The 23,455-nt window shown below is 37.9% G+C and overlaps 1 protein-coding gene across 1 annotated transcript in view; it reads left to right on the forward strand.

Annotated features, from left to right (window-relative positions):
• Positions 1-23,455, forward strand: part of LOC148823794 (deoxyribonuclease-2-alpha-like) — a 101,169-nt gene that overhangs the window by 6,575 nt on the left and 71,139 nt on the right. The gene's annotated exons all lie outside the window — the stretch shown is intronic.

Consider the following 23,455-nt stretch of genomic DNA (forward strand, 5'->3'; position numbering starts at 1 on the left):
CTGGAATTTAACTGTATTCCTATTTTAAATTCACAGTGGCAATATGCTCACTGTGTGGAAAATGATTCCATTTATTTTTTAAATGTGCTTGATATGATATATATAGATATATATTGTATTACCCTGTTCATTTATGCCAACTGCTTATTTCTAAATTTTGCATATAAATAATGTATATAACTCAGTATACGTGGCCAGTAGGTTTGTCAGTAATACAAAATGTTTGGGGACTACCAGGAGAAATAATGTCACAGGTGCAATGTAGTACTACAAGGAGGTACTGTAGATGGATTATGCTTATAATCACAACGTAGTTCTACAAACAATTATCTAAGAAGACAGTTTCCAATTAAACCAGTTTAACTGTAGTTCATTCAAACTTACCATTTCCTTTGTCCTTCAAAGTCAAAGAAGCCTGGTTTTGCTGTGTTACATGTTCCAACTTTGACCTGAAAAGTCAAACCAGACAGAATTTGAAATCTGAAAAAAAGTTTTATCACATACAATTAATTTACAGTTTCTATTGCTAGAAAGCATCATCATAAAGTGCTTAACAAATTTTAGTCCAAGCGGCAAACATTGTACTGTATCAAGATTATGAAAACAATGTTTGAGGTCATTCTGCAGGAAATACAGGACTGAATTTAAAAATGGCAGTAAGAAGGTGAAAACTTTTTTAAAAAAATCTTATTTTAAGCACTTTCTACAAATTTCAGGAATTAAGAGAAACAAAAAATAAGCACTGAAGTGATAAAATATAACAATAATTATTCAAGACAAAACTGGTTAAAGAATTTATTAAGCGATGTCGATCTCATGAAGCAGAGCAAGTCCTGAACTTCTATTCTCCTGTACGTCACAAGAGCTTGCTGCCATCAGCAGCACGGAAATAGAACATTTTGAGATTATGCTCAAAATGAGAATGTGTCCTTGGAAACACAGTGTGTGATGTCATTGCCTTTATAGTTGCTCATTTTATTCCATTTAAATAGGTCAGCATGTCTCAGATAGGCGTATTTGGCTCAAATAAGGATTAACGTTCAAATATGAATTTGCATTCACAGACTGGATTCACATCTTGTTACTGCTACTTCCAAATTCTCCAGACCAGAGCTGCTTTCCCATCTGATTCATACACATTTAGAAGCTTACAATCATAGTACGTATCCCTGTGTCGCATGTTTTTATCATGCCAGTGAAAACTATATTTTTGGTGTCCACCCAAATATCTTTTAAAATGGCTGTGTAAAGTATTTATTTCTGCACTTTTCTATATCTGATGTCACGCGAGAGCTTGTTAACGATTTTTAAAGCACTTTCATATTCCTCACATTAAAATTGCGAATTTAAACAGGTATCATCCGAGTCTTCTGCCGATCAGATCTTGGTCCTAATAAGTCTTTGACTGACGACTTCAAGATGTCATGAGGAAACTGCTTCTTGCCAGTTGTTGTCTTGAAGATGTAAAGTGGGAACTTTCCCCCGTCACAGACTTCAAGAAAAGCAACAAGCCAACCCGTTGTTGCGCACAAATCGCGACTTCAGAAAAGTCGTTTTGTACACTTCTATTCAACGTTCGTCAGTTAAAACGATCCCTTGGGAAACTAGAAAATATTGCTAGTGGTTTCTACATCCAAACGTACTCAGTACTTTATAAACACGAAGGTTATCCCCCATTGTCACCAACTATATGACAGAAACTGATTATGCACATGCTGAGTGCACATTTGGAAGGTTTCAAACTAATTGATCCTGAGCCCGAAAACACATCAAACACGCCTTTGCTGCAGTTTATTAAAGAGTTGCCAAAGGTTTGGGGTTGCTTTACCTGTTTATACCTGGCGTACAGGTAAAGCAGCTGTTCTCTGCTCGCTGTCTGCACCAGTCCACGGAGCCGCTCAGCTGCCGCTTCAAACTCGGCTTCGAGCTCTGTCTCTTCCAGGCGATACCCCAGGTCACCAGCACCGCAACCTTCCTCCCCGAGACCCGTCTGAGTCCGAATCTGAACCACCGAGCAGCTCTCCTGTGTCCGGCCGAGCCGGGTCGGTACCTGAACCCGTAGCAGAGTCGGGGGAAGACGATGGAGAGCGAGACGCCATATTTGGAGTATGTGCTATAAATATAAATGTTATGATCGTAGTTTGTATTTCTCGAATAATCTAAATCGATCTTCAGGAACACAAATTATATTAAAATTACTCTCTCATGCAGACAGTACCAAGATGCTGGCTAATCGTTTCAGGACTTGTTGCTCACCGCGGAGAGGTCGGCAAGATGGCGACCAGTTCGCACGTGTTTTGTTAAGCGCTGAAAAATTTGGAGTCTTTTTCCCTTAAACTGTTGGTGAAAGGAGAAAATTTGCTTTGATTTGGATGTCTATGATTTTTGACTAACTTTATGTCAATTTTTGGAGAGTTTTAATTTTATTTCTAACCCAAAAAGTTAAAACTTGGATACGATTTTTTTTTCTTTCCTCTGAATTGCACTACTGGAAAAAAACCCCGTTATTTTAGGATGGATTCGATCTCTGAAAAAAGCACTGGTGGAAAAAAGCGAAAAGAGAAGGACGTTTAGAAAATGACGCGGCCTTCAGGAGGGCAGGTGCACCCCCGAGGGGCGCCCCCGAGGCCGAGCACTCGTCCGCCCTCGACAGCGAGAGGAGCTCCGGAGAGCCGCAGCTGGAACAGCTGCTCGACTCCGACTGCGACATTGAGCCCGACACTCCGGAAAAGCCCCTCATGAAGAGGATGAAAGACGAGCCGTCTCTGCTGGAAATGCAGAATAACATCGTGGTGCTTCTCTCCAGGAAGATTAATGAGAGAGCAGATCATCTGGAGGCATTGATTCGAAAGAACACGATGACAGTTGCTGCCTTACAAAAGTCAGTGGACTTCGCGTTGGAGGAGGTGAGAGACTTAAGATCAGATATGAAAGCAGTGAAGGAAGTGGTTAAAACAAATGCACACATACTGTTGTCAATCTTAGAACTAAAGAAATGTAAGAATGTGTTGCAAAGTTGTGATGAGGCAGGTAATGTGGTGGGGCAGTTTGGCTTGAGCAGTGTGTTGATGGTGGAGAAAAGATGTCTGGGATTGTTTTGGTGATTTTCAATGATGTGAGAGAAGTAGGTGGATCTAGCAGACTCTATAGTAACCTTATATTCAGATAAGTAACCTCTCCAAACCTGATAATGTACATGTAGGCCGGAAAGACGCCACCTACGCTCAAGTTTGCGAGAGGCTGCCTTCATGGATCGCAGATGGTCATTGTACCAGGGGGCAGGGCGTCAGGGGTTTTCGTGATTTGACAAAACGAAAGGCTATTTTTTTTGTACTGCAAGAGGTTTAATGCAGATTTTTATTTTTTACAAGAGACGCACGCTTGTTCTTCGGATTTGAATTTTTGGAAGAGTCAATGGGGGAGTGATGTCTGGTTATCATTTGGTAGTAATCAATCTGCGGGGGTTGCAATATTAAAGGGTAAATTTAAAGGTAAATTTATTAGTAGTAGAGTTCATCATTTGGGCAGATGGATAATTCTTGTAGTGGCTCTTAATGGGAAAATGTTTTTGCTGGGGAATATATATGCTTTTAATAATGAACAATATAGCAGAGACTTGTTTCTTGAAGTTGAAGAAGAAGTGAATAAGGTGAAGGACAAGTTCCAGGATATTGAAATTATTTTAGGGGGTGATTTTAACACAGTCTTTGATGTTAAGTTGGATAGATACCCTGTACCTGCTAGATCTCCCCCTCCTGATATGGAGTTGCACAGGTTATGTCAAGGCTTAGGAATTAGTGATATATGGAGATGTAAACATCCAGGACTAAAGGAGTTCACGTGGTGTAACAAGGACAGATCTAAACAATCAAGAATAGATTTTTGGTTAAGTTCAAATGCATTAGAAGGACAGATTAACAAGGTTTCTATTGAACCATCAGTACTATCTGACCATAAAGCAATTTATCTTTCTGTTAACTTGAGTAACAATGAGGATTCTAAAGTCCCTAAGACTTATTGGAAACTCAATAATATGATTTTGGAAAATGACAGCTTTAAAATGGAAATGAAGGAAATTATACAAACATATTGGAGGCGAGCTCAATTAACAAATTCATATAGCCAAAACTGGGAATTTATGAAGTATAAGATAAGATTGATTGCTATAAAAAGAAGTAAAGAAGCTGTCCGCTCTAATAAAATAAAGGAAGAGGAAGTTATTAAGGCAATTTGTGATCTTACTGATGACAGCAATACTGATCAAACAGATGTTTGTAAATTAATTGGACTGCAAGCTGAACTGGATGAACTATACATAGAAAAAGCAAAAGGAGCTTTTGTTAGATCCAGGAGACGATGGTTGGAGGAAGGCGAAAAAAACTCAAAATACTTCTATAATTTGGAAAAAAAGAATGGAGATTATACATCTCTTAGTAAACTTAACATAGATGGCTGTGAAACTCAAAATCCTGTAGAAATTTCAAGATATGTATCAGATTTGTATGGTAAGTTAAATACTAGTAAGGCATGTTCTACAGAAAAAATGTGTGATTTTCTGAACTCATTAAAAGAAGACTTTAAAACTATAGACGAAGGGTTTAAAGCCATCTGTGATAAAGAGATATCCATCTTTGAAATTAAGAAAGTTATTAATAAGCTCAAGGTTAACAAATCTCCTGGTAATGATGGCCTTACCACTGGATTTTATAAGACCTTTCGAGATGATTTGGCTGAATTTCTTCTTCTGGTGTTTAAGGAGTCAATTGACAAGGGAGTCTTACCAACCTCGATGACTCAGGGCTTAATAACCATAACTCCAAAACCAGATAAAGATCATTTGTTGATAGATAATTGGCGGCCTATCACTTTGATTAATAATGATGGAAAGATTCCTGCTTCTGTTTTTGCAGAGAGACTGAAAACAGGCCTTGACTCAATTATTGATGAGTCACAGTCGGGTTTCATGAAAGGAAGACATATATGTAATAATATTCGTTTGGTGTTGGACCTTGTAGACTATGGTGAACTTATTAGTCAGGATAGCTTTGTTCTATTTGTGGACTTTTATAAGGCTTTTGACACAATTGAACATTCTTTTATTTTTGAAACTCTCAATTTTTTTGGCTTTGGTGAGTATTTTCAAAAGGTAATTAGAACTTTGTACAATCAAGGTAACAGCTCTGTTAAATTGGCTCATGGAACTTCTCATAGATTTAGAATTGGTAGGGGAATTCGACAAGGATGTCCCATAAGCCCATTCTTATTCCTGCTGGTCACACAAGTTATGGCTATTCATATAAAACAAGATGTGTTTCAGGGTATTCAAATACAGGATAGAGAGATTAAGTGTTCCCAATTAGCTGATGACACAACGCTATTTTTAAGAAACCATGCAGAGATTGAGAAGGCAATTAAGTGTATAAATGTTTTTTCCTCTGTTTCTGGTCTTTCTCTTAATTTAAAAAAATGTGAACTGATGGCTCTTGGGAACTGTGATGTTTCATCTCTATGTAATATTCCTGTAAAAGATGTAGTTAAATATCTAGGTATGAAGATTTCCAAAAATCCAAAAATTAGAAATGATCTAAACTTTTCTCCAATTATGCATTCATTTGAAAAAAAACTTGACTTATGGTTGTTAAGAGACCTTTCTTTAAATGGTCGAATACTTTTGTCTAAATCTGAGGGTTTATCTAGATTAGTTTATGCTTCACTGGTTCTGGACGTACCACCTGCAACTATTAGGAAAATTGACTCCAAACTTTTCAAATTTATCTGGAGGAATAAACCCCATTATCTTAAAAGAGAAATGATTTGTTGTCCACAGGCAGAAGGGGGCTTAAATGCTTTAGACTTTAGGACATCTAATGCTATTTTTAAGATTAAATGGATACAAAACTATTTAGAAAATAAGCAAAGTATATGGCATATAATCCCCAATCTGATATTTCAAGAAGTAGGGGGTCTAGAGTTTTTACTAAAGTGTAACTTTGACATTGGAAAAATCCCCTTGAAACTTGCCAGTTTTCATAAACAAGTACTTCTGACGTGGTCACTTATGTATAAACAACTTTTCCCCACATAGATTTACTATCTGGAACAACAAATATATAAAAATTAGAAATAAAACCTTATTTTTTGAAAACTGGGTCAAGAATGATATAATTTGGATTAAACAATTAATCAAGGCTGATGGTAAAATATATAGTTACACCGAGTTTGTTAATAGATACAATATTTCTATTACTTTGGATCAGTATTTTACTGTAATTAATGCGATTTCTGGGGAAATATGAACTCTTTTAAGGAGTTGTAATAGTAGTCCTTTAGAAACATTGGAAGAATTTACAGCTCATATTAGACTACAAGGAAAGGATATTGCGAATTTTGGATGTAATAACCAATTTTTGAGATCCCTGTTAAAAAATGATAATTTACTTGCGACTACAATATATTGGAATTCTGCATTTGGAAAACGCATTGATTGGAGAAAAATTTGGATGATGCCCAATAAATATTGTATAACCAGTAAAATTAAGGAGGTTTCATACAAAATAATTCATCAAATTTACCCAGTTAAAACTCTTCTTACCCAACGATTTAAAATTAATATAGATGACAAATGTGTTTTTTGTGACAATAGCCCTGAAACTATTCAGCATTTGTTTTGGTTATGTCCCAGGGTAAAAATGTTCTGGACTAAGTTGCAGAATTATATTAAAAAAGAGACCAATATTGATATTTGTTTTGTTGAAAAAGATATTATGTTAAGTTTCAGCCCCAATGAAAACAATAGAAAAATTTCGTTTGTAATAAATTTAATTATTATACTGGCACGTTATCACATACATAAAATGAAGTGGTCTGGGAGGTACCCTGTGTTTGAGTATTTTAAAATGGAAGTAAAGGGGTATTTGGAGACTATTTCGAAATGCAAAAATATGAAAGCGGTGCGGACATTATTTTTATTTAATTTGTTTAATCTTTTTTCATAACTTGAATTGATGTAGTAGTATGTACCCCTGACGATATTTTTGTTTTGAATTGTTATATGTACTCTTGTTTGTATTGTAATGTTTGTTCTTTTGTTAAGCATAAATAAAAATTTAAAAAAATTTAAAAGAAAAGCAAAAAAAAAAACTTGTTGCTCACCGCGGTCCGTTTACCGTTCGCTCCCCTAAGCGGTCCGAAGGGAAACCAAAGACGCAGAGTACATAAGTTCCTAGTTCTATATATACAGTATAGATGGAAAAAAGAAACGCAACATTTTCTGGAATGAGAATATTATAGTTATAGCTTATGTACTTTCACAAAAAGTTGTCAATTTGTTTTAAGCCCTCTGACCAGCAATACAGCTTGTGCAGTGAGGCATTGCAACTTGCCAATCACACAAAAGTTCATTAGGTGCACTTGTTGTTGCACAGTAGAACGTTGATAGTTCATCTGGCTTGCTTGGTTTTTCAGTAGCTAATTCAGTGGCTAAGTCATTCACGTAACTCGTCTAACCCTTTCTTCAAGGACATCAGGATATCGGCGTCCACATCATAGTTGGGTAGTTTGTTCCAGGCCCCAAACCCTTTGAATAAAAATATGCATTTCCCTGTTTGGTAGATTATTTAAACCTCTTATATTTAAAAAAAATTCAAATAGTTTCCCCTAGTTCGTGTTTCACTACTCAATCTTATGAAGTGCACTACTGTAGGTCAGTAGCTTTGAGGATTTTGAATAGTTTGAATAGTTACTTGCTATAACTATGAATAGAATTATGAAGGCTAAGACTGTTTTATTTTTTTAATGGTGTAGTACACCAATAAGATATTTACAGACAACATTAAAACTAACAAACCATTTTGTGATTTAGTTGAAAAGTGTCTGGTCATGGATGTGGTAGTGTGCTCACCTATTTGAATAACACAACATTATACAAAAACATGAATGCAATTATTTTTATTTCAGAAACAGTAGATCAGCTAGGCAAATGAGGTTCCCATCAATAGAACTCCTTTTTTGATTCTTACAGGAAGGCTCTGGATAAAGCGGTCGACATCTTCGACAGCAAAGATGTTTTTTTTGGCATCTTCCTGGAGTTTGGAATTACAGGGATCCCTGGAAACACAGAGTGGTTTGACATGTCACTGTTCGAGTTTCTTTATTCCATGGCAGAAGGTCAGATAGACTTTGGATACAGTTCTTCCCAGCGGAATCTTAATGTCAGGTTTATTCAATAAGAAGCTATTTGATTAAAGGTGTGTGGTAATTTGGCTATTAGACAACTGTTTTTCAGTCATTTCAATCACATTCATAACTCTAATTCCTCTCATCTTCTATTGGACTATTCACCCCTGATCTGTACTATTACCTGTCCCTTAACCAGTTCAATACATGAATTTCCCTAAATGCCTATTGCCTTTAATTTAAGAAGAACACTATCAAAAGCATCTTTAAAATCTAATCATATCATTTTGTACGTTCTGTGTGTTTACTGCTGTGACTTGTTTGAAGAATTTTAACAAGTTGGTAAAGGAAGAATGACCTTTTCTAAAACCATATTGCTAGGGTCTTATTTTCATATGAGCGATCCTGTTGTTTAGTTCTAAAGTGGTTTTCATAACTTTACTTGTAAAAGAAGTAAGACGTATTAGCTTATATCTTGTCATATAAGTCACATTTAGTCATATTTACTATACCGAGAGATACTGTAGAAGGGAATGAGGGAGGGCACTGAAAATGGAGAAAACAGAGTACTGTTGAAGAGGACTGCCAAAGATCGATGCACTGGACAATGGACTATTTAGAAGAAGAGAGATCAGGTAAGAGTAGAGCTGCACAGTTAACCACTTCATCAGAGTGGAGTTTAGAGTTCTGCCTCACCATTCCCATGGAGGTAGCAGTGTCAATAAAAAGTGATGTTTGCAGAAGACTAAGGCCAATTTGTGTAAAAATCAGTTTGTTTTTAAAGGATTCTAAATTTAGGATGAATTCCCCCATTCTACATAAATTCCATCCAATGTCTAATTCTGAACCACACTGGTCACTAATGTGCTACACAAAATAAAATCACAGTCACAAACTAAATACTCACCATCTGGAGTGTTCTGAGGCTTGTTCCTACTGAATCTGTCCAAACTAAAAACTTCTTTTTTGAAGAACTATGAGCACACAAAGAAAACAATTAAGGAATATTTCTTCCACAGGTATTATAATTGAACTGTTACGTACTGTATTGATCTTGATAAATTTGTAGTCATTATTCATACAGAATATTCAGCATTGGCCACCATAGCAGTTGCTATTCTTGTTGATTGCAATTAATAGAAATGTCTTAAGAATATTATTTGATGTACAAATGAGCATTCTATTCCAATAATTTCTGTAGTGCTAATATTAAAAATACAATAATGCCCAAATTAATTAATAATTAAAGTTTGGGTAACTAATCCATACCTTGTGTTTTTGAGGCTTGTTGTACTCATCAGGCACTTTAAAAGGTCCAAAGCTTTCACAGCTCCCGCGTCCACTGGATGTTCCCTGGGCTCTTAAGTTTTCCAAAGATGGATTTGTTTCATTCTGAATTCTGAAGTCTTTTGACCTATTACCCATGATCTTATGCTTTATCATGGAGCCAAACTTTTTCAAAGGATGTTTCTTGACTTTCTGGCTCACATTCACATCTTCATCTGGCTTATTAACTGCAAAGGGGATGTTGCTGAGCGAGAGAAGCCCTTCGCTCTCAGACGTTTTGGTCAGTTGCCTTGGGGTCATGTAATGTTTTGCTATGTCAATGCGCAGACCACTCTTGCTTTGGGCTGGACTGACATTTTTGTCCTTATTAAGGCTGGGATTGTACACATACCAAGATGAGTGTCCAGGCAACTCCTGTCACAAAAAAACAAAAAGTTACAGTTCAGTGATTGTTGTTTCAGTTTTAGAAGTAAATCAAAACAAGTAACACTTCTCTTACGGAAAAAAAGATAAGGATTATGGGGTGTGTATATGATTTTAGCACTGACGTTAACACTAGAATAAAGGCAAACAATGAAATATAAAATAATAAAGCAATGTGAATGTTTACAATTGCATGTATAGAAAATAATGCATCTCAATTTTTTTTATGATGCAGACATCAGTTTGGAAATGTAGACAATACTGTGAGCAAGTCTCTCTATAGTAGCAATAACTCACCTGATTGCTTTTGTACTAATTTAATAAGAAAGTGATGAAGCTGAAATCCACAGACAGGTGAGTTTGGTACTGTACGTACGCTATGGACTGACAATAGGGATATTTCTGAGATGTTATACAATATTAGGGAAAACAAATCTGGATTTGTAGTTTTATTGCATTGTAAAGGAAAATGCACAACATAACTATAATCATATTTACAAAATGAGTTCCATCTTCCAGTACTTTCTACACAAATGTCTGCTAATTAGGTACAGAACAGGTCCATCCTACTTTGATAAGAGAAATTTTTACAGGTTTGGAACTGTTGGTCATACCTCATCAACCACATCATGCGAAGAGGACTCCAGAAGTCGTGTTTTCATACTGTCTGGCCTCGAGGAGCTCTTCCTAGTCTTCTTAACTTTGTTCCCTGAAGCCTTACACTGCTGTACTACTTCTTGATCCTGGACTCTTTGAGCCAAATAATCTCCAGGCTTCTCTGGGGTCTCAGAAGCAGAGCAACCTTTTTTCTTATTAGAACAAGGTGTCACACCAACAGCTTCTCCTAGGGAACGCGATGAGCAGGGCTTATCCATAGTGTCTTCTGGCTGGAAACTGTTTTCAAAAACACTTTGGACTGTTGGAGAAAAGCCCTTTGGAGACTTTTTCATAGAAGACTGTACTTTTTTACTTCTGACTGTAGTTACATTTGTGTCCACAATTTTGTCCTGTGTGGACTCACTGGTTTTCTGAGAAATGAGAGATTGTGAAGATGGAATTGAACACCCGCTTCGTAAACCATGAATTGCAATAGTTTCTTTAGCCACACAACAGGCCATTTCCTTGATCATTTCTGGATTCTGTGAGGCAATTCCTACTTGTAATACTTTCTTGCTGCCAATGGATTCCATCAGTTTGCTGTAAACAGAGCTAACAGTTTTCTTGATGGCTTGTTGTAATGGAAGATGTTCTTCAGCCTTTGGTTCACTGATGGTTAGAGTGGAAACCTTTGACAATTCCTTCAGCGCATCTTTGGTGAGTTTCAGTGCCAGGTCCCTGACCTGAGACTCGGACAGCTCTTCCACTTCCCCTGAATAATTTTCTGGGTTGGGGAAACCAGGGCGAATTTTCAAAAGCAGTTTTGCCATGATATCTTTCACTGCATCTGTTCGACACATAACAGGTGAAGGTTCTAACTGGTCCGTTTTGGTACACATGAGCTGCTCAGTGCTCCGGGTTTCCATATCAATGGCACCTTGAGGAGTACTGGACTCAGGGCTGGAACAGTTTAGCTGAATTTCCTTTAGCAGATTATCTGTGACTCCATGTACTATTTCGGAAGAAACAAGAGAAACTTCAGAAGACTGAGCACTGGGTGTTGCCTCTTTGTTGTGCTCACTAGGGATTCTAATATCACTCATCAGCTCATCAACCTTCACATCATGCAAAGAGGACTCCAGAGGTTGTGTTTTCATACAGTCTGGCCTCGAGGAGCTCTTCTTAGTCTTCTTAACTGTCTTCCCTGAAGCCTTACACTGCTGTACTCCTTCTAGATCCTGGACTCTTTGAACCAGATAATCTCCAGGCTTCTCTGGGGTCTCAGAAGCTAAGCAATCTTTTTTCTTATTAGAAGAAGGTGTCACACCAACAGCTTTTCCTAGGGAACTTGATGAGCAGGGCTTATCCATAGTGTCTTCTGGCTGGAAACTGTTTTCAAAACCACTTGGGACTGTTGGAGAAGAGCCTTTTGGAGACTTTGTCATAGAAGACTGTAGTTTTTTACTTCTGACTGTAGTTACGTTTGTATCAACAATTTTGTCCTGTGTGGACTCACTGGTTTTCTGAGAAATGAGAGATTGTGAAGATGGAATTGAACGCCCACTTCTTAAACCTTGAATTGCAATTGTTTCTTTAGCCACACGACAGGCCATTTCCTTTATAATTTCTGGATTCTCTGAGGCAATTCCTACTTGTAACACTTTCTTGTTGCCATTGGATTCCATCAGTTTGCTGTAAACAGAGCTAACAGTTTTCTTGATGGCTTGCTGTGATGGAAAATGTCCTTCAGCCTTTGGTTCACTGATGGTTAGAGTGGAAACCTTTGACAATTCCTTCAGCGCATCTTTGGTGAGTTTCAGTGCCAGGTCCCTGACCTGAGACTCAGACAGCTCTTCCACTTCCCCTGAATAATCTTCTGGTTTGGGGAATCCAGGGCGAATTTTCAAAAGCAGTTTTGCAATGATATCTTTCAATACATCTATTCGACCAATAACAGGTGAAGGTTCTAACTGGTTCGTTTTGGTGCACATGAGCTGCTCAGTGCTCCGGGTTTCCATATCAATGGCAGCTTGAGGAGTACTGGACTCAGGGCTGGAACAGTTTAGTTGAATTTCCTTTAGCAGATTATCTGTGACTCCATGTACTATTTCAGAAGAAACAAGAGAAATTTCAGAAGACTGAGCACTGGGTGTTACCTCTTTGTTGTGCTCACTAGTGATTCTAATATCACTCATCACCTCATCAACCTTCACATCATGCGAAGAGGACTCCAGAGGTTGTGTTTTCATACAGTCTGGCCTCGAGGAGCTCTTCTTAGTCTTCTTAACTGTCTTCCCTGATGCCTTACACTGCTGTACTCCTTCTACATCCTGGACTCTTTGAACCAGATAATCTCCAGGCTTGTCTGGGGTCTCAGAAGCTAAGCAATCTTTTTTCTTATTAGAACAAGGTGTCACACCAACAGCTTCTCCTAGGGAACGTGATGAGCAGGGCTTATCCATAGTGTCTTCTGGCTGGAAACTGTTTTCAAAACCACTTGGGACTGTTGGAGAAAAGCCTTTTGGAGACTTTGTCATAGAAGACTGCAGTTTTTTACTTCTGACTGTTCGACCAATAACAGGTGAAGGTTCTAACTGGTCCGTTTTGGTACACATGAGCTGCTCAGTGCTCCGGGTTTCCATATCAATGGCAGCTTGAGGAGTACTGGACTCAGGGCTGGAACAGTTTAGCTGAATTTCCTTTAGCAGATTATTTGTGACTCCATGTACTATTTCAGAAGAAACAAGAGAAACTTCAGAAGACTGAGCACTGGGTGTTGCCTCTTTGTTGTGCTCACTAGTGATTCTAATATCACCCATCACCTCATCAACGATCTCACTTGCTTCTTTGCTAATACTGGTTTCTGGTGAAAGGGATGAACATTGGGAAGCTGAATGTGTCAGCTTGGAAATGTTGGTCACCATAGAGCTGATTATGGTTTTGACCACTGTCTCATTTCTGGAGGCTACAGCTTTCTGTAGAACTTCTTGGGATCCAGTTTGACACAGCAATTCATTGTGAACAGAGCTGGCAACCTGCTGAATCTTGTGTGGTTCATGAAACACATCATTATCCTGTTTCACAACTGTTATCTCCTGGTTTTCGGACAAGTCCTGCAACACACTGTCAAAGAGGTCCACAGCTATCTGACTCAGCAAAGACACAGACATCTTCCCTGGGATTTCTGTAGAAGTTTCCTCTTTTATCAAAGTAGGGTATATCTGCAATAGCAGCTGTGTTATGATGTTTTCCACAGTCTCAGTACACACTAAAGTCATATTAAGTGATTCTGTTGATTTAGCCATAGAACTTTCCTGGAGCCCAACTGAGGAAACCGGTTCAATATTCAACGGTTCTACAGGGACACTGAGTGGTTTGATTTCAGAACTGTTTTCAAGGTGGGAGTCTCTTTTCAGTTCCTCAGAAGAACTCTTCTCAATTTCTGATGTCACCCTGGCTGCTGGTATATTACCTATGGTAACAAAGAGCTTTTCATTTAATGATAGTAAAACAAAATATCAGAAAGTATGTAGAATTGAAACAAAAACTAAATTATATTGAGAAGTAACGAATGACAGGCATCACAAAATATTTGAGTATAAAGCTTCATGTTCCTGTAAAACTATTACATCTTGGAGCTCAGGTAACTACATACAAACAAGCAGCCATATTCACAGATACTGTATATATGGCTACTGAATATATGGCTATATTCACTCATTCTCTCATTCATAGTCATGGCCTACACTATCTTAGTCTAAATACATCAAAAACTTTTAAAAGATACAAGAGATAAAAAATCAAGGTACTGTATATTTACAATACAACACAAGAATTACCCCCAACTTATATTGTGTTAACATCTTACAATATACTGTAGCAATCAATACATTTGTATTTTTTTCTATCGTTCATAGTTTCAGTTCTGTTTTCACATCTTTCTATGAGAAATTGCTCAATATTACACATATCTTTGAAATAACACATATAAAATATTGGGAGCTATATTTTAATAATCTTATGTGTATAAACACAATTTTTAAGTGTCCATTTCTGTAATTGTTCCAATTTACAGTATAGAAACGCAGTATATTCAAGAAACAAGTTAAAGTGCAGTCACTACATTTTTTAACTTGTACTTCATAGCAACTAAAAGGTTAATACACTATTAAATGATTTGATTTGATTTCCTTCTTACCTTGATTTTCACTGTCTTCAGGCTTCATTGATAAATCACACACAGCAGACAAAACATCCATGACAGACTTTACAAGCAAGCTGGAAAGCTGATTAATTGCATCATGGTACATCTGTGAACTGGGCACTGATGGTTCAGTACTTTTCTGTGGTTTGTGATCCTTGGCAGTCAGAGACACTTTCTCTGAAATCCTTTGGGAAGACTTAAATTCCGGATTTGTATCACAATCTTGAAAAAGTGAAACATCTTTCTCATTTTCGTCAAAAGTTGGAGAATCGGGAAAACTGAGGCACTGCTTCAACAGCTTTTTCACTGATTTCTCAGTAAATGAATACAACAACTGCATAGAAAGCTCTGAGGACTTTGGATGGGATAAATCCTGAACAACTAGACGGCTCTTTAAAGTTGGATCTGAATTAGATTTGTGAGCTGTGCCCAATTGTACTGCAATTCCCGATTTCAAAATTAAATGGAAAACATTTTTGACAAGTTCTTCTGAAAATACACGCAGAGATCCACTCGAGACAAGTTGTTCCACTTTCCTTTCAATAGGACTCATTGTAGAACTCTCTGTGGAGGTTCTGACGTGGTCCTTAGGCTCTTCTGAAACCCTTGTCTGTAGTGGGGGGAGATTGTGCTTTGCTGTGGCTCCTGGTACTTGAGATGCACAGGATGCCTCTTCAGCTGAAAGCTTTTCAATGTTCAAGTTAACATTATTGGAGTGGGTTTGAAATGCTATATTCTCAGTGACGAGACCAGCAGCACACTCTGATTTCTTTTGGCTTGCTCTAGACTTGCTTTTTGTATCTGAGGCCTCCGTTACACCAAGTTCGCCCATAATAATGTCGACAATACTCATGGCAACAATTTCAATGTCAGACACTGCAGGCTCTGCACGGGCTATGTGTTCTGCTGAGAAGTCAAGCTTTGGTGAAATGAGAGGGCTTGGCTGGTCTCCTTCTTCAACATTGTCAAGTGTTGTTTTCTCTGAGCCTCTCTTTTGTTCTGCGGTATTTAAGCTGTTTTGATCTGTAAATGAATCTTCTATCACATTGCTTCTGCAAGGAAGTTCCATGAACTCTTGTTCACCCAGTCCCATGTCATTTGAAGTAGAGGGTTTCTTCCAAACCCGGGACCGGGGAACTCGATTGCTTTTACATGTCAATTCATTTTCTTGTTCTGCTGTAGGTGTAGGTTGATGCTGAAGCTTTGATGAAGCATCAGTCAGGGCTCTATAGGGACTGTCCCGACTCATGACTTCTGTGTCATCTGTATAAGAATCAATCACCATCCCAGGCACATTTACGGGTGGGAAACGTTGAGCAGAATATTCTCTACGGTTACTTTTAGTGTACTCTTTATGGACAGTGTCTTCTGCACTAGACATCCTGTCTTTCCCATATTGTTCACCAGAGAGGTGCATTGTTTCATAATCTGGCTTTAAGACCACATCTGAAACTTTAAGATTTTCAAATGTAGATAAAACAGAATCCACCAGTTCACTTGCTTGAAGGGTTTCTTCTGAGGGTTTTGCTCTTGCTCCTGAGCAACATCCTTTGTCATCACCCCTATTTATTTCACTCCTGATTGTTTGCAATATCTGACTGCCAACATCCTTGGCACAGATGATTAAATTTGCCTGATTTTCCTGATTAGTCCTGCTTTGCCTTGAGAAATCAACGTTCATTAACACACCTAAAGGTTCTGAATCTTCACTAAGATGCTTACGGGGTGCTGAGTTTGATACTGACATGCTTTTCTTAGTCAAGTGTGGTTCACTAAAGCTCAGGTGTGAAACTTGGACTGAAGAAGGAAACATCTCAAGTGAATCTGCTGATCTCTGCTCTTTAGCAGATAAAACTTTCCTTGCTTTGAACAAAGACAGGCTCTTCTGATTCCAAAAGTGTTTCAGTTTGTTCTTCACAGTTTTGAAGAGTTCCACAGTCATTGTCCTAAGGTGCTCAGCTGTTCTAGTCTCAGTTTTAATTCCTGATGTTCCTGGTAACAGGGCTGTATCACAACTTTCGAATTTATTTTTGTAGTCTGTTGAGAAAGAAATCTTCTCAAAGCATGTAGCGTAATGTAGTTTTTCTAAAACATCAACAACAATCTCCGAAGCCAGTTCAGTGGTTTGCATATGAGAAAAAGAGTCTGAGGACATTGCTTCTTGAGCATGTTTTGTTGCATCTGGTGTTTTACATACATCATCAGCTGTACTGTTTGGTTGCTCTGGGAGATGGGCAAGTCCAGAAGATATACATTTTGCAGCTGCTTTTTCAATAATTTCACTTATTATCCTTGTTGCTGTACTATGGAATACAGAGCTGGAGGTCCTCGGCATCTTCTCTGATCCTTCACTTTCTGCATCTGATATGATGCTCTCTCCAGAAGAGGAAACACTTAAATTGTCCTCAATCAAGTTCATGTCCATTTGCCCAATTTGCTGTTTTGAAGAAATGTTCTCAGATGACACCATCTTTGGAGGATATCTACAAATCTCCATTGTAATTTGATTAGGGACTTGTCCTGTTGCCTTATCAATATCAGATAATATGATTTCTTCAACAGGACATATCTGGGATTTTGATTGATCTGGATTACTCTCCTCTCTTATAAATGTAGAAGCATCTCTCTCCCAGTCTTTAGGATATGGTGAAGGGCTTTTAATGGTGTCAAAAATATATTGCTCTTCAAGGTACTCCAAAACTGAAGTAACAACCTCTCTAGCCAGAAGGCTTTCATCTGAAGCCTTCTTTGCCACTGTTGTGCAATAAATCTCCTGGTCTAACTCTTTTTTCATTGCTTCACAAATGGCTCCAGCAGTTTCTACTGTATAGGTGCACAAATCTGAAATATCTGACACAGAATCAGAAAACACTGAATTTTTTGGTGAAGAGCTGACACTTGAGCTCTTTGCATTGCTTTGAGCAGGAGAACTGGAACTAGATACATCTTCTTCAGTCTGGGTGAGTAAAGATTTGAGCTTTCCAAATATAGTCCTTACAATGCCTTTTGCAACTGAACTAAAGTCAAAAGTATCATCAATGGATCCTGTTTCTGTGCTGCCTCTAGAAGTTTGCGGAGCAGCAGCAACATTTTTATTGGATTCTTGCAGATATGTATTTGTTTCAATATAATTCAGTGCAAACGAAACATTTTCAAAAACAGAATTTACAATGTCCTTGGCAATAACAGTGACCCTATTGTTGGGAATCTGAGATTTTGGACTTATTTTTTCCAAAATGGAGATTTCTGCAGCTTCTGGGAGCAATAATGACTCTTTTGAGTTACTCTCATGTAAATTGTTACCCACAGGGGTGAAATCCCGCTTTGTTTTTTCAATGATCTGAGATACTATCTGATCAGCAATTTCAATGATTTTGGCTTTAGAGATCCCAAAAGCAATATCACTGTTTGCTCTTTTCATTCCCACACTTGATTCCGAGGCGTGAGACTTTAATTTGACAGATGGGGGCCTACTGCCATTTGTTCTTTTCTTAGTCACTTTTTCCTCATCTCTCTCATTCTGCTGGGCATCAGGACTCTGAAGAAGGTAGTTCTTCTCCACAGATAAGCTGGAGGAGGGTGAAATCGTTTCTAAATTTTTCAGAATTGCTGACACAAAGTCACTCATTGACTGGTTATCGCCTGAATATGTTTCCTTCACGTCACTCATCTCATTTTCAGTATTTGCTTTGCAGAATTCACTCTTGACTTCTTGTAAGACAGTACTGATTATTTCTGTTGCCGTAACCGCTAACTCCGCCTCATCATATTCTTCTGAGTGGAGTCTCTGGGATTGTCCTAAGGCATGTAGGTCACCACCATGGCCACCCAGGAGTCTACAGGTTGACCCTGACTCAACAGCGCTCGTGAAAAAAGGCTGGAGTCTTCCAGAGACAACTTGTATAATCTCACTGGCAACCTCTGAGGCTACAGATTCTGTCTGTGCTTCTAGATTAACACGCACAGTCTTTGGGGTGGGAATTCTTTGCTTATTTTCTGACAAGGCAGACTTGACACGTCCAATAACACCATCCACAAGTTCAGTGGCAAGGTTATTGGATCTGTAGTGGGTAATCAAGACACCTAACGCACAACACTGGGGTTCCATCAGCTGAGCAGGAAGCTGTGCTTCAATGAAGGCTCTGCTAAGGACATCCTGTACTATACGTTCTGCTTTTGTAATTATACTAGACTTAGTGATTCCAAAAAGGTCCTTCAAAGGTTCCGAGAGGGGCTTTCCAGCATCTTCTCCTCCATCAGCAACCACAATCTCCTTCGAGGGTGTTCTGGATTTTAATCTGCAGGGTGTATTTTTCCCCGTTTCTTCTCCTGAACTACCCGAGGACGAGAGGGGTGAAGGGAAGGGAGTGGAGATCCTGCATCTCGTTGACATGAAGCTACTGCTCCTACTCTGGGACTGCCACGTGGACCCCGACTCAGTACCAAGCAGAGAATGAGAACTCAGGGTGGCCTGTAGTGTCTCCTCACTACTGCTGAAGTAAACCGGGGACTCAAAGGAGCAGTGAGACACGCTCCTGCTCCTCTCTTCGTTGTAAAGGGAGATGGCGGGGAGCAGCACTCTGATAATGGATGCTGCCACCCACACCACTATATTCTCCGCCATGCCATTAAGTTCTTCTGTTGTTATCTGTTTTAAAGCAATAGTACAAAAGTAACCACAGAGCACTAAAATGTTCAATATACAGTACACCTATCAATATAAGACCTACTTTTACTTACTTGTCAGGGTTCATTGTTTCCCATGTTAACATTTAGAAATTTGCAACCAAATTTTGAATGCCAGCACAGATGCAACTAATACAAATATACTGTTGTCTATACAGTATAGTAAAAATCTATTATAGATATACTGTTGTATGTATAGAAAAATATATACAGTACAGTATTTCTAATATATAAATGAAGCAAGAACAACAGAATACCAGTCTAACCAAAGAAATAGAATGGTCAGTATTGCATATTTTAAGTGGATTCCTTAATTTATAAATAATTAAATGTGCAGACCCCTGTTTCATTCCAGAGGAGGCAGTGTCAAAGGGTTCTTTTGGCATCGAGTCTATGGTAGAAAGTGAAGTCACCCCCTTGGAACCTGGACAGCTTAATATTCTCTGGCAAAGAGGCGCAGACCTTTGGCATAGTGGAATATCTCTGCTCTGGGGAGTGGCTATGTGGCTCTGACGCCAGGGCAGCCACAATCAAAACCTAGTGGGAGCTGAGCTGAACATGTCAGGGAAGGAACCACTAAGCAACAGCTAGGTGGACTAAATTTCAGGATTTACTGTACTGAAGGAACACATTAACATATTTCTTTACATTTCTTCTTTAGTTATGACACTGTGCATTTTAACCTCAAGGAGCTATCTGGAAAAATAAAATGCATCCATTACATTCAGACAAGCAGTGTACCTTACCTGTCCATATAAACTGTTCTCAATCACCTTTCTTTCACTAAAAAACATTATCATAAAAATTAATTAGTGTGACATTGCTACTACATGGACAAAATGCTAACTATATTTTGCAATCTTAAAAAATGGTGACTAATTAACAATATATAGGCATCTTTTCTAGTGGCAGAACAATTAATCTATTTTAAAGCACATTTCTGTGTAAAAAAGATGGCCTCCTAACCATGATTATGTTCGTACTTTTTCAATTTACCTACTGAATGTCTAAAACTTGCTTAGGTTTTTCACTTTAATATGAGAGGCTTATAAAATAAAAATCACCACAACAAAATAGCACATTGGAAATGATAAATCTTAAACTTCAAACTGCAACTGTTCCATAACACTTTAGCAAGTATGGTACAATTGTGTTCCTATGTGAAGCAAGATCACTGCTAATTTACATCATTGTGTTTTCAACAACAACTACTTGGTCAGGCGCAATGTATCTAACCAGTTTCATACTGGGTACTTCATAATTGACACATGACAAATACAGTTAAATTCAGAAAATAAATAGTAATTCTGCATTGAAATGTGCAGAAATATGTCATGTTTATGTTTGTACCCTGCAGACATTGTGTTAACTTCGTAGAGATTAGACCTTAGAGAATTTAGAGATTCTGTGAAACATGCAGTTTGACCAGAGGTGCCCAAACTTTTGCATACAACTGTATGTTGCTGCTGCATCATTCAGGACAAAGCCCAAAATGCGTTTTCAACACATTTCATGACTTAGTGTTACTTAGTTGTTACTGCCCTCTGGTGGTTGTTGATTGAAACATAACATCCATTCAAACACGACCAGACATTTCTCCCACTGTCAATACTTCAGCAAAACTTCACATTTTATACCGGTGCCACAACATATTGTTAGTTATTATGATAGAAATTTGTTTTAATATGACTAATATATTATTGTTGTAATGCAGTATGATCAGAGTTATACATAAGTACAATACAACAGTTTATTTTTGCGAAGGTTCAGTTAGTGTATTTTGACTGCTGCTCTAGTCATCGTCAATATCAATATTCAATGTCAATGTTCTAGTCATTACTACAAAGCCAGTTTATGGTAAACTATATCTAGGATTTGGAAAAAATGCACATGAGCTAACACAAAGATGTGCACATGTACTGTACTGTTAACAGACTGATTCACGCATTCGCAAAGAGAGAAAAAGCAATTTCACAAACTCAGCTGGAGAAGTGAGCTCAAAACAGAAAACAGTTGCTCTTTAAACATTTACATATCACCATACTAAAATGATTAAAATAAAAACTTTATGTACGCACTGATGCTTAACATACCACAACTGCAGAATGTAGGACTTACCCATCAGACAGCTGACTGATCAGAGGGACTTCATGAAACCATTTGGAATCAGTAGTCACCTCTTCAGTGGAGTCAGGTGAAATATGAACTGACCCAAGAGAAAAGAATTATTGTCGCATTAGAATTCTCATGACATGCATAAAAAAGTGATCAATCCAATTAACATCCAAAAAAGGCAGAAAACATGGATTTATTCATAGAAAAAATAGGATGCCGATTAGGATTTATTTCTCTGTTTACCCATATAATTTCAATCATTTTCACACCTTAGCTCACAACAATTTTACTGCACCAGACTGTGGCACAATGGCTGCCCAGAGATCCCCAGACTTAATTGGAACCTTCTTCAACCTTAACAGTAGATGTTACCAAGCTTTCAAAACCCAACACTTGTGCATTAATCATTTAATATTGATTAAATGACACAAAACAATTGACATGTTTTTATCTGAATAAGCTATACAAATAAAACTGAATTGAATTAAACGGATTTTTGGGATTATATGTTCCATTGTCTTTCACAATATCTTTCAGTATATCAGCACCCACTGAATTTCTCTGCAGCTGCATTGGAAAATTTGTCAAAACATAACTTTTTTCAAAACCTTTATTTTTTCTAGAAACAAATTAAAATACTGACCTTTGGTGATTTTAGAACTCTTCTCATTAGCAATGGTAACATCTCTATTCTCCTTGCTAATGATCTCAGTTGAAGCTGTGCCACAAAGAAAACATCATTTTAGTTGAACAGTCCTTTCAGATAGTTTAGATCAATAGATACTGTAAATGTTTTTATCACAAAATACAAAATATGGATTACAGAAATGTTGAATATAATGTATTTACATGTTGTGGCTGGAAATTAAACAATCTGAAGATAATGAAGGATTCCTTCTTAATGTATTATTTTATGATGCCTGCAACTTATTGCGCGTTTCCCTTTAAAACGTTTTGATCTCAGTACATACATATTATTCTTTTCAAACAGCCATATGATTGAAAAGCTTTGGAATTTTGTAATTGTAGGTGTTTATTAAACAAATTCTACAGTTCTGTAATCAGTAGTAAACCTGAAGATGTTGTCAACCTGCATCATTCCTTCTGGCCAACAAACTAAAACACATTAAATTGTGAACTCAATCACAGTTGTACCACTGCAAATTATTGGATCTAGAAGCTTACCCTGTTTTCCAGACTGAAGTATTTCATTAAAATATTGCCTTTTAATACTGTCTTGCATTTCTCTCTCAAAATCCTTCCTTTCCTGTAAACTCTCATTTAGCTTTTGCTGCTGGAGAGCAACCTTCCTTTCATAGAGTTCAAATGCCTGGGAATGACAGAAAACCTTTCACAAGTGGCTATTCTTTAAAGAAAAAGGAAAGCTTCTCAACAAAAGATGAAAAGGTCCATCTCATTGTTGAACATCTTGTATTAAAAAGCACATGTTTTTCCATTACTCTAGTATTTAATGACAAATGAACTAGCTTGCAACCCAACATGTTGCTAGTAGAAAACTTCCCGTCCATAAGGTCACATTTTAATTTAGTATCAGACAGAAGCTGTTGGGCACCACTGAAATTCCAGCTCAAGTAAAAACTACAGGAGACTCCAATCTCATCTCAATCTACAGCACCCTGAAGCTGGGAAGCTGGGTCTGGTCAGAGCTCAGAAGAAGAAAGGCTGGGTCCGACATTACTTGGATGAAAGACTCTGTGTGTAGTTCAGAACCTTGCAGGCTGGGTATAAGAGGCTGAAGCAGCAACATCTCTCCTCTAATGCTTAGGTAATGAAGAGGAGAGATCATCAACCACCCTCTTGGAGATACCCCTGAGGGATACGTTAGAACAGCCAATTATGCAAAGCAGCATGTCTCTGGGATGGTACTTGGAATTAAAACCCACTACACGCAGAATAAATGCCACACAGGCAGGTGCCCAAGGCTGGAGATAAACCATGGGCTTTGGA

Source organism: Atractosteus spatula, chromosome 11 (genome assembly GCF_055471065.1).
Source record: "Atractosteus spatula isolate fAtrSpa1 chromosome 11, fAtrSpa1.hap1, whole genome shotgun sequence".
NCBI lineage: Eukaryota > Metazoa > Chordata > Actinopteri > Semionotiformes > Lepisosteidae > Atractosteus > Atractosteus spatula.